Source organism: Tursiops truncatus, chromosome 3 (genome assembly GCF_011762595.2).
Source record: "Tursiops truncatus isolate mTurTru1 chromosome 3, mTurTru1.mat.Y, whole genome shotgun sequence".
In the NCBI taxonomy this organism is placed as follows: Eukaryota; Metazoa; Chordata; class Mammalia; order Artiodactyla; family Delphinidae; genus Tursiops; species Tursiops truncatus.
The window spans coordinates 101,043,057-101,054,190 of record NC_047036.1 but is presented as its reverse complement, the minus strand read 5'-3'; positions in this window follow the sequence as shown (position 1 = coordinate 101,054,190).

The following is an 11,134-nucleotide window of genomic DNA, read 5'->3' as shown; positions in this document are numbered from 1 at the left end:
CTTCAATGAGAGATGAGGTGAAATGAGCATTCTTACTGCTGATAGGGGTGTTAATTGCTACAGTCCTCCTGAAGAGCATTTTGTTATTTTTTTCCAAAAAACTTCATTAAAGGCCTTTGATATGCCAGGTACCAGTTTTTGAGTTTGGGGAATACAGCAGTGGACAGCGAGAAAAAGGCATCATGGAACTTACATTCTAGTGATGAAGACAGAATAAATGAGGTAACAAATAAAAGGGTGTTGACACTGTAAAGAAAACACCAGGTTTGCTGGAAAGGCCCAGGTGCGGGCGAGGGAGAGGGGCGCTGTTTGGGTGGTCTCATGGGGGGACATTTGAGCTGAGCTCTGAGGAGAGAGAAGAGGCGGCTGTCAGGCCAGACCTGTGATCCAGGCCTTCCAGGCAGAGAGGGGAGAGATAACACGAGGGTCCTGAGGTGGAATGTGTGGATTCCAGGGCAGAAGAGAAAGCCAGTGTGCTGCAGCCTGAGAGGTCAGAGAGTAAGGCTGATAATGGAGCATTTGGGGCCTGGGGTGCCAGGGCAGAGCTCTTCTTTTATTCCCAGTACAGTGGGGAGCTATCGGGTTTAAGTTGTGGGGGGGCATGATATGATCTGCATGTAAGACTATTTTGTCTACTACGAGGAGGAGTTTTATAGGGGGTTGAAGTACATACCAGGAAACTCAAAACATTCGTATCCTTTGGAATCCCACTCCTGGGACTTTGCTGTAGACGGTGATCTGAACTTGAAAGCGTGACAATGCTGTGGACGGTCTGGCAACCCGTCCCCCTTGGTCCGGAGATGACCACCTGTTTTCTTTGAGGAATCACACCATCCTTTCAGACACCTCTTATCCTTAGGGTGGGCTGACCCTACAGATGGGTACATGCCTGGCCTGTCAAACTCATTCATTAACTCACTTGATAAATACTAGATGCTGGAGAGAGCTGCAAACGAAACTGCCAGCCCTCGTGGTTCCCATGGAAGGAGACAAATAATTCGCACATATACCACGTGACTATATAACAGAACATCAGGTAGTCATAAGTCCACAAAGAGAAACAGGGAGAGAGACTAGAGAGTGAAGAGGGGATCAGGGCAGTCCCTGAGTAGGGCCTGAAGGAAGTGAGAGGGCAGCAAACCATGGGGACATTGGGGGAAGAGTGAGCAAGGCAGAAGAGGGGACAAGAGTAGTGGCCCCGGATGAAGGGCAGACTGGTGGGCTCAAGAAACAGCAAAGGGTCCAGGTGTGCAGAGTGAGGGCAGTGGAGGAGTCAGATGGGAGAGGTGGGAAAGGGAGCAGGGGGTCCTATAGGCCAGTTGGAACATTCCCTTGTCCTGGCCCCAGTGACAGGCTCAGAGTTACATGTTTGACCCCAGTCATATTAGTGAGCTTCAACTGTGGGAGTTCTGCTGGGAGAAATGCTAGGACAGAGCTGCTGTTTCTTATGGGAAGAGGTAAAGGAGCAGGCGTGAGAATGAAATCAGCACAAAGGGAAGCTGGTCCAGGAGATGGAAGATGGATTCCTGAAGACACTGCTGAGCCCCTAAGTCTAGCCATGCCTGAAGCCAATCTCTACCCCTAGCTTTTTAATTACGCAAGCTAATACAGTTCCTCTTTTGCTTAAGCCAGGGTGAATTGATTTCTTGTGACTTACAGCCTAAAGTCTTTGTCTAATACAGCAATATTGGAAAAGTTTTACGTATAAAGATGTGAACTGCAGAATTGTTTATGATTGCAAAATACTGGAAGCAACTTGAATGTCCCAAAATGGTTATAAAGGAGTAGTATGCATTCATTAAGACTGATGCTACAAAATTCAGAGTACTGTGTTATAAAGAAAAAAGTAGAAATTCTGTATGCAGCACGATCTCAATTATGTAAATACATTCTCATAAAGCAAAATCAACAAAATGTAGATTGACATAAAAACAAATGCAAATGGTGGGATTTTTAAAACTCATGTTTATATTTTCTTTACTTTTTGTCTTCGAATTTTTCTCTAGAGTGTATTTCTTTATAATACAATACTTGGGGAAAAACTTATTAAAATTTTTTTTAAAGGTAACACAGGAGGAAATTGGAAACAAATGTCCTCGTACATATAAAGTGCCTTAAGTCTCAAATGTCAGAAAGCACATAAGCCACTGCTACGCCCCCATGCATAAGGACATGTACTTTCTACCATATTTGCCATCTAGCTTTTTCATGAGTATGAACATAATGAGATCTCTCTTGTGATAAAGCAAAAATTGGTTCATTTTGGAAGTGCTGAAATTCTGAGACCACTAGTGCACAGGTAGCAAACTGTCAGGGTGTCTGTTATCCCAGATGATCTATGAGCTAACGTCACCCCCCCTGCTAAAAGCAGTTTATCCTGAGGGTCAGGCTGTATACTAAAAACATCAGCAAACTGATAACTACATATAAACTATTGCTTTATAACAAGGTCTATGTTTTCTGCAAAGGCTTTTGAAATAAACAGCTCGCTATTTAGCCAATCATGCTGCTAAAAGGACACAAACGTAGCCAAGGGTGTGTGTGGAATCACAGGAAAATTACACTGGCTGCTACCACCGCCATGCCCACATTATTATAATTCAGTCTTGAATCACTTTAATAAACAATTTAAACATTTTGGTATCCTTAGCCACAAGTTGTTTAATTCCAAGTGCTATTTAGCAATTTTCTGGAATATCAGATAAGAATTTAGTAAAATTTATTCTTGGGTCAGATTAATTAGAATGACACTTGCAAAATGATTGACTGCTCCATTTCCGATGAGTCTTTAGAACTCATCAACCTCATTTTTTAGTTCAGCTGTTTTGAATTACATAAAGACAAAAATATGGCAAGGATTTTATAGCAGGAAAAGGATTTGTTTTTGTTTTTCAAAATTCCTATAATTCAGGCAGCTGAAGAAATCTTTGATCTTGAAGGCTTAGAAATTCAAAGCCCCTCAAAGCACTTTTTTTTTTTTTAAGAAAAAGTAAAAACAGTATTTGTAATGGAAAATTTTGGGGCTGTTAAGTACATAACGGCTTTTACTTGTCTGCAGTTCATCTCATGGACTTGATTTTGGCCAAGTCTAAGTGTTAGGTGTGATACAACATCACCTGCTTGGAGATTTGCTAGTGTTACTGATATTCTAGAGTGATGGAAAAACAACTGGCACTGATGCAGAATTAGAGTGACTAGTCACAGAAGTCCCATCTGGGGGGAAAAAGAAGTCCATCTGACACATAGTAAGAGTCAAAACAAAATGCATTACAAAATCCATAAATGGAATTGTAAGCCCATCACTAGTTTCATTACAATGCTTGGGAGTCACAAATTTGGAGGATTTGGAAGGGACTCAACATGCCAATATATCTTCTATTGCCTACTTCTAAAGTTTTATTAGGAGTCATGTAAGTTTCCACATCCATTACTTTTTCAGAGGCTGTGAAGGACTTTCTTCCTGAAGCACACTGGGCCTTTAAAGTGCTATTAAAACTACGGTCACCATCTGTCCTAGGTGGTAAATATTATGTCCTGTCATTTGGATAGATATCTCAGTTTGAAAACCTGAACCTTTTTCTTCCAACCTGGACACAAAACACAGGTCTCCTGCCTGTGCCTCTTCTGGACACCAAGACCTACACTGGGACAGACTGTCTTGAGGAGAGGAGTAAGAACTGGTCAGCCTGGAGCAGAGAGAGTCAAGACTTGATTTATCCCTGCTGTCCTGGAAGTACACCTCTCTTATAAAGACCTAAGGACTTCTGAATTGCCTCCAAGCCTGTACAAGCTGCTCTCTCTGCCTACTGAGCCCCCGCCACCCTATCTGTTCCCTGCCATTCTTCAGGACTCAGTACCTGGGATCCCTCCCTCGACGAGCCTTCACTGGAAACTTCCTCACACCGTGTTCTAACTGCTTGCTTCCTGGGTGTCTCCTGTCTCCTCCTTGGACTGGAATTTGCTCTCGGCCAAGGATTAGATCATACTCATCTCCCCCTGAGACAGTGTTTCACACATAACTGATGCTCAATAAGTATGTTCAGAATCGGTAACCAAAAATAACCCACCTACAATTATACTATGAGGTATTTAAACTCTCTCAGGACTAGAAATATTGTTAAACATTGGCATTTGTCTTTTGACTCTTTCTACCCTTTTTCAAAGACTGTTACCTTTTTCAAAAAAAATAAACTTTTCCTCTTTATTTTCTGAGTTGAGGTTAGAAGGGCATGATAGAAGTAGACTGGCAAAAATGATGTGGGTGTCAAACAGTAGAAGAAAAGCCCCAAGTGGTGGTGAGCCTTCAGTGGCAGTGTCCGTGGTGAGTGGCAGCTGGCTTGGGTGACACACCTTGGTCATGAGCGTGCCAAGCTGCTGGCAGTCAGTGAGGCCCAGCCCTGAGCTGAGCAGTGTGGATTTGACCTGAGAAGTGATGAGAAACCACTCTCTCTCGAGTCTTAAGTACTGCGGAAGTCATGGTATCCACCTTGGAAACCTTTACACTTGAATCCTCATTTGTTGGGCAATTTATGTGGTTCAGTGAGAAAACTGCACAGTCACATGGCTCCACCACGTGTAAACCCAGTTAGGTAATAACATGATGCCCTTTGTGGTCAAAGTCACAGGTTTGCTCTCTGTGCTTGGCTTTGTTCCTGGCTACGGAGCGTATTCCTGACTCTCGTGAGCAAGGCACGAAGTTAGAAATAGTTCAGCAGCATAAATCTATCACCACAATGAGAAAAATCTAGCTTAGCTTCCTTCTGCTGGTCAGTCAGTGTTGCACCTAGTCTGCTTCTATGCAGCTGCAGGCACTGGGAGCTCTTTGGAGGATTTTTTTTTAATTCATGTTTTTAAAAATTTCATGCCTGGTAACGAAATATAAATTTCATGCCTGGTAAAGAAACATAAATGGGTATAAACAAATAAAATAAATCATTATTTGTCAATTATATCTCAATAAAGCTAAATAAAATAAAATAATAATAGATCAAATCCCTCCTGTGTAAAACCAGTGAATTGTTTCCCATTGCACATAGGCTATAAGCCTTGAATGCCATGTCCCAAGGAGGGCCCTGTGGGATCCAGCCCCAGCCCTCCACTATCCTCTACACTCATCCGTTTCCTTGGGGACCCTGACTGAAGCTCTCTCCTTGGTTGGGCTTTGGAACCTTCTGATGTCTCTGTGACACCCTCTCCCTTCCCCCATTCTTGCCAGTTAATTCCTCCAACATCCTTTGTCTCTACTTCAGTGTCACTACCTCAGAGAAGGTTCTTGACCTGCCCAAACCTAAGTTACGTATCTTCCCTGCACATAAGTAAACCTCCTTATTTTTCCTTTATAGCATGTAACACATTTTATAATGACACTGGGGGCATATTTACCCATCTAATATCACATTATTCTGTAACTTCCATGAAGTCAAGGATTCTAGTTTACTCAGATTCACATTTAAAGATAGCAATGATTTAGAATGACACCATGATGCCTTCTGTGATGAAAAAAAATTACCATGATACCAGATATAAAAGCTTATGCAAAAGAAGATAATTTCTATGGGTAAGATACCTCTTATCTTTTACTTCATTTAAAATACCTTATCGGTTTTGTTGAGCTTCTGATGGGCTGGTGTCTTAAAGGTATTATCAGCCTTCTGCAGTAACCATCTGGCATTGTTTGATTTTGTGCCCGCTCCTCCTAGAAGTAGTGAGGGTGTTTTTTAATTAAAAAAGTTAAAATATTTTAAAAATGTGCAACATGAAGGGTTGCGGTTCTCAAACTTTATTGTGCATCAGAATCACCTGGAAGGCTTGTTAGATTTCTGGGTCCCATTCTCCGAGTGTCTGGGGCAGAGCCTGAGAATGTGTACTTCTAACAAGTTCTTGGGTGATGCTGAACCATCACCTTGGTCCAAGGTTCCAACTTTGAAAACCACTGCCCTGAGATGTCACAAAACCATGTTTTTTAAACCACTGGATTAGCTTAGTAACTCATTTGTAAAGGATAGACGTTTAAGAAATCATTCAAACCATCACCATTCTGTGTATCAAACTGGTGAGCAAACTTTAGAAAACCACTGTTTTAGAACAATCAGGAGGTAACGAATCATTACGCAAATCTGGGAAGATGTTAGTAAACCCTGATTGCAAGGTCGTTCACTCCGCAAACGTTTCTGAAGGCCCTGCTGTGAAGTGTGTAGCCAGCTCTGAGCTGGCTGATGGGAACACAGGCTGCAGGCCACCCACTCCTTCAGCAGCGATTCTGGGATCTACTCCCGCACCTCCCCACCCCCACTGAGAAACAGGGTAAACAAGTCGTTAGCTGCCCCTGCCCTCAGGGAGCTCATGCTCTTTGGAGGGGGAGAAAGACCTTAAACAAATCAACAGAATACTACAGACGGTGGTAACTGCTATGACAGAATACAATTGTGCTATGATAGAATAATGGGGCAGAGCGAGAGTTGGGGTGCCACATAAGATTGGGTGACGTGGAGGGGCTCTTGGACGAGGGGACATCTAAGTTGATGTGAGAGTGGGCCAGTCTTCTGATGAGAGGTGAGAAGGGTATTTCAGGCAGAGACCCGCAGGTTCAAAGGGCTTAAGTGAGAACCAAATTTGGCAAGTCCTGGGAAGAGAAAGACCAATGTCGCCAGTGAGATAAATACCAGGAAGAGGAGGGCGAGGAAGTTGGGAGAGGGTGGCAGGAGTTTAGATTTTAAGTGGGGATGGAAGCCACTGGATAATTTTGAGCAACAGTGACATGATTTGACGGACATGTTAAAAAGATGGCTCTGGCTCTCATGTGGAGGATGGACTAGAGTACAAGTGGAAGCAGAGAGACCTGGGAGGAGGCTGCAGCTGAGAGCACAGAGCTTGGTTTAATCAAGGGAGATGGGACAGCACTCTGATTTATAATGTAGTGTAGAAAGATGAGCAATTGTCCCAATACTAGTTCTTTCCGACCTGAGTATTCACGTGTTGTTCAAAAATGCACATAAATACAAACAGTTCTAACGTGAGGCTGACGGGGGCGGGGGTGGGGCGGATTAGCTTAGCCTGAACTGTGTGGATCAACAGTGCAAATCCTGATCCCCTTTACTAACTGGTGGCCTTAGTCAAGCTATCTTGCCTTTCTACTTTCATTTTTTTCACTGTAGAGGGGAAAAAATAAGAATACATACCTCAGAAAGATGTTGTGAGGCTTCAATGGGATAATCTGTGGATAGAACTTAGCCCAAATTAGTGCTTTATCATGTTAGCTACTTATTAGTCACTCCCGATCTTTGCTTTCTTCTTCTATAAAGGTTTGTAAAAGCTTTGTCCAGTTATAATGGCCTTAGTCTCACCACATGTGGCGCCCAGAGGAGCTCACTACGTAACAGCATCTAAGTGAAGAGAATATCAGGGCTGGAGACACTGTTGATGGCGCCATGGCTGATGTTAGAGTAGAAGAAGGCAGAAAGTGTTTCACATTGTATGGGTCAGATTTACAACTATACTCTGAGAATATAAAACAAAATTTTCTACAGTCAATTACATGTACTTCAAAGGCTTAACATTTCAATGTACCCTCCTCCCCCTCACACAAAAATAAATACCTCTTCACCCTCATCACCAATCCAGACCGTCACTCTGCATCTGTATGGACAGAAAACATAAATGTTGCAGTATTTTCTGTTTTGAGTTAGTGTCTGCTACTTCCCTGGGTTTCTGCTGCTGAATTCAAAATCTATAATTATCATCAAGGATGAAAACCAAAACAAAGCCAAGATGAAAGTGATTGCTTTGAAGCTGAGTAGAGACTGGAGAAGATAGTCCTAATCACTGAACTCTACATCCAATTCAGTTAAATGGAAAGACATTCCCTAGTAAATGGCCAAAAATTCCAGAAAACAAGGATTTTGTCTATATTCTTTATTTATTTAAAAAAATAAATTTATTAATTATTTTTGGCTGCATGGGGTCTTCGTTGCTGCGCATGGGCTTTCTCTAGTTGCGGCAAGTGGGGGCTACTCTTTGTTGCAGTGAGGGCTTCTCATTGCTGTGGCTTCTCCTGTTGCAGAGCATGGGCTCTAGGTGCACAGGCTTCAGTAGTAGTGGCATGCAGGCTTCAGTAGTTGTGGCTCGCGGGCTCTAGAGCACAGGCTCAGTAGTTGTGGCGCACGGGCTTAGTTGCTCTGCGGCATGTGGGATCTTCCCAGACCAGGGCTCGAACCCGTGTCCCCTGCATTGGCAGGCAGATTCTTAACCACTGCACCACCAGGGAAGCCCTCTATTTTCAGATAACTAACACCATGCCTTAGTGCAGCAAGAAATCTCAAATGCATTTCACTGAATGAGTGGATGAGTAAATGAATACATATTCACATAGGGTGTCTATTGAAACCACTACCCAAACTTGTCTGTCATCCTTGCTGCTTCTTCAAAGAGTCCTGCTATAGACTGTTTGTGTCTGCTCCCCCCACCCCCTCCTAATTCATATGGTGAAAACTAATCTCCTATGTGATGATGTTTGGGGGTGGAGCCTTTGGGAGGTGATTAGGGATTAGTGCCCTTATGACAGAGGCCCCATAGAGATCCCTGGTGCCTTTCCCGCCATGTGAGGACACAGTGAAAAAGAGAGCCCCTTACCAGACACCAAATGTGCCAGTGCCCTGATCTTGCAATTCCCAGACTCCAGAACTGTGAGGAATAAATGTTTGCTGTTTGTAAGCCACCCAGTCTATGGTATTTTTGTTACAGCAGCCAGAATGGACTAAGACAAGTCCCTCCTCCCCATGGCCACATGCAATACTCTGAGAGTTGAGCTGCTGTTCTTTTCATAGTAGATTCTGCAGGAGGTAGGAAAGCCAATAACCACCAAAGAAGGGGAGTTCATAAACCATCTCTCACATCCCTCAAACAGTGGTTCCTAACCTATGTGTGTATCAGAATCAACTGAGGATTTTCTCTTAGTACCCAAGGACAGACCCCAGCCCAGATTTATTGATTCAGAGTTTTAGGTGATTCTGATGCACATCTCTGGTTTAGAACTATTGGTTTAGAATCTCAGAGGTTGTCAGGGATACAAGAATAGCACCTGGTATGTCTGCCCAAACTCCTCCTGCACCCTAGACAAATATCACTAATTGGTTGCTATACTCTTACTCACTGAGCCTGTATTCACTCAAAATCCTTTTCTTAAAAAAGCTTTTTAAAAAAATTGTAGTAAAATTACACGACATAAAATTTACCATTTTTTACGTGTCTAGTTCAGAGGCATTAAGTACGCTCACACTGTTGTGCAACCATCACCATCCATCTTCAGAACTTTCTCATCTTCCCCAGCTGAAACCCACTGAACGCTAATTCCCCATTTTCCCCTCCCCCAAGCCCCTGGCAACCACCACTCTATTTTCTGTTTCCATGAGTTTGACTATTTCAGGTACCTCAAATAAGTGGAATCATACAGTAGTCATCCTTTTGTGACTGGCTTATTTCACTTGGCATAATGTCTTCAAGATTCATCCATGTTGTAGCAGGTGTCAGAGTTTCCTTCCTTTTTAAGGCTGAATAATCCACTGTATGTATAGACCACATTTTAGCCATTTATCCATCAGTGGACACTTGGGTTGCTTCCACCTTTTGGTTGTGAATAATGCTGGCAAAAACTTGGGTGTAGAAATAACTGCTCGAGTCCCTGCTTTCACTTCTTTTGGGTATATATCCCAGAAGTGGAATTGCTAAATCATGTGGTAATTTTATGTTTAATTTTTTTAAGAACTGCCATACCATTTTCCACAGAGGCTGCACTATTTTACTTCCAAAAAGCAATGTATAAAGGTTTCAAGGTCTTCACATCCTTGTCAACACTTGTTATTTTCTGCTTTCTTTGGATAGTATCCACTCAAATCGGTGTGTCAGAATCCTTACCTGAGTGCTTTATGAGCCATTATCAATTGACCAGAGTTGACAAATGAGATGAAAGCCATTTGTTATTTCTAAACTGTGATTGTGAGATTTCTATACTTTTCAAAGTGAAATGACTGAAGAATTTACCATGTGGGGATAGTCACAGTGTTATTGGTGCCATCTGTATACATGGTCCGCTGTTTGAAATTGGGGAGAGGAGGAGGATACCAGGAGAATGGACACCGGGGCTGCCATATGCAAATTTGCCAGGTGATGGAGGTTAGGCCTGAGAAAGACTCTGCATACAACAGCAACTGGGGGACATTCTGATATCAGCCCTAGGCAAACCATCAAATCCAAGAACCGGGGGATAAGGGAGTGTGAGGGCTGTCCCCATATCCTGGCTTAAGTGGTTAAGAGGATTTCTTTTCCTCTTCTTTATTCTGTTTCCTTCCCTCTACTCTACTTCTTTATTGGCTATGAATCCATGCTTTGAAATATCCATGTTTCATAAAAAAAGGGGAAACGGAATATATGTACAGTAAATATACATTATTTGCTTGCATGTGGATGAAATCTCTCTGGAAGTATACATGTAAACCAAGAACAGTGGTTGTCTCTGGGAGGGGAACTGGGAATCTAGGAGACAGGATGGGAGAAGACTTTTCTTTTTATATATCCTTTCATATGTTTTTATTAAAATTTTGACTGTGGAAATATATTCCATCCTCTTTCCAATGTGCATTTCTGAGGTGCTGACACCAGAAAGTTCCAACTCCTTCCCAGACTCCCTTGAAGCTGGGGATCAAGAATAAGGTTCTGCCAATTGCATGTGCTTTCATGAGCTGTAAAAGATGGAAGTGGGTGAATGCCATCTTCCTGCTGCTTTAGGCTGCGGTTGCTGACAAGCAAAGTCATGGGCGTTGAGAGGCAACTGTGGTATAGGTGGTGACAGCTGAGCACTTTGTTCTAGTGCCCAGTCACCAGCTGCCTGGGTGCTGCCATGAGGTAGTTATGGTAGTAAGTTACCTCCTGATCCTACGTGCTGATCCCTGGATCGAAGCTACATGTGCTGTTTTTGACTTCAATACCTTCAGTAGCAGCCTCCCAGCTCCCTGAATTCCTGCTAAAGACAGAGGCTGTAGCTCCCCTGGCAGGCGGGTATTGGAAATTGCTGGAGCATTCTGGAAGTCATGCCTAGAGACCCACCAGGAGTTCATTCCCCTCATCCTTCCAAAAGATTCTG